Here is a 987-nt window from a genome sequence, read left to right as displayed (position 1 = left end):
TCTCGTCCAATGATGAGGTCGAAGGCGGCGAGGACGATGGCGCCGAGGGCATCGAGGTGGCGGCGAGGGCAAGGAGATCAACGTCGACGAGTGGAGGAGTGTCTTCCCCAACGACCCCAACGACGGCATTGGCCCGGACCCGGCTCGCAGCACACCGTACTTGACGGGGAAGGATTGGCTCGACCTCCACTTCGACCGAACGCAGTTTATTTAGTTTAAACTTATGTTTTATGTTCGGTTATGCAAAACTATCTATGTTTATGTTTGAATGCATGCTACTTTCGGTTGAACCTGCTTTGAACTTGATCAAATTGAAGTTTACAATGTTAAGTTTAGGGGATCGACTAGAAACAACCAAAAGTTGCCGGAGTATAATATATCTATATATACTCACTAAGGGTTTTACTCCGTTAACTTTTAGGGGATTGGCTAGAGATGGCCTTATGCCTTGTTTACTTTAGTTATTCACAATGTGATGCTCTATATGTGCAACTATTTGTCGTGCAGTTCAATTTCATCAATAACAGTTTCAACAATACCACTATGAATCATGATATATGGTTGATGTTAAGGATGTTGCAGTTAACACACCCTTCCTTTTTATTTAAATAATAACTAGTTCACTTTTGACCTGCACAATACCAGTTTGAATGACTATATTTGCTTTTTTTAAAATGTTATGCCTATTGCAGTTAACACACATTTTCACTTCTTGTTTTGCTTAACTAGTGTGCTTAAACCTGCACACTGAAGCTATCACTTGGAGATTAGGTTGTCTACCACGGATATATTTGGTTGATGTTTAGCCTGTTGTGCTTAATATGTCTTTAGATGTATTCACACAGGACAATAGTGGGAACAACCGCTATTTTGCATCGAGGTTAGTTTCATCACATTACTTACATATACTCATTGTTCAGAATATCGGTAGCTGGTATCATATAGCCCGGGGGCTGATAAGGGATTAATCATCGAATCAGACATTTC

This window comes from Triticum dicoccoides, chromosome 7B, assembly GCF_002162155.2.
Source record: "Triticum dicoccoides isolate Atlit2015 ecotype Zavitan chromosome 7B, WEW_v2.0, whole genome shotgun sequence".
NCBI lineage: Eukaryota > Viridiplantae > Streptophyta > Magnoliopsida > Poales > Poaceae > Triticum > Triticum dicoccoides.
Note: the sequence above shows the minus strand (reverse complement) of the source record.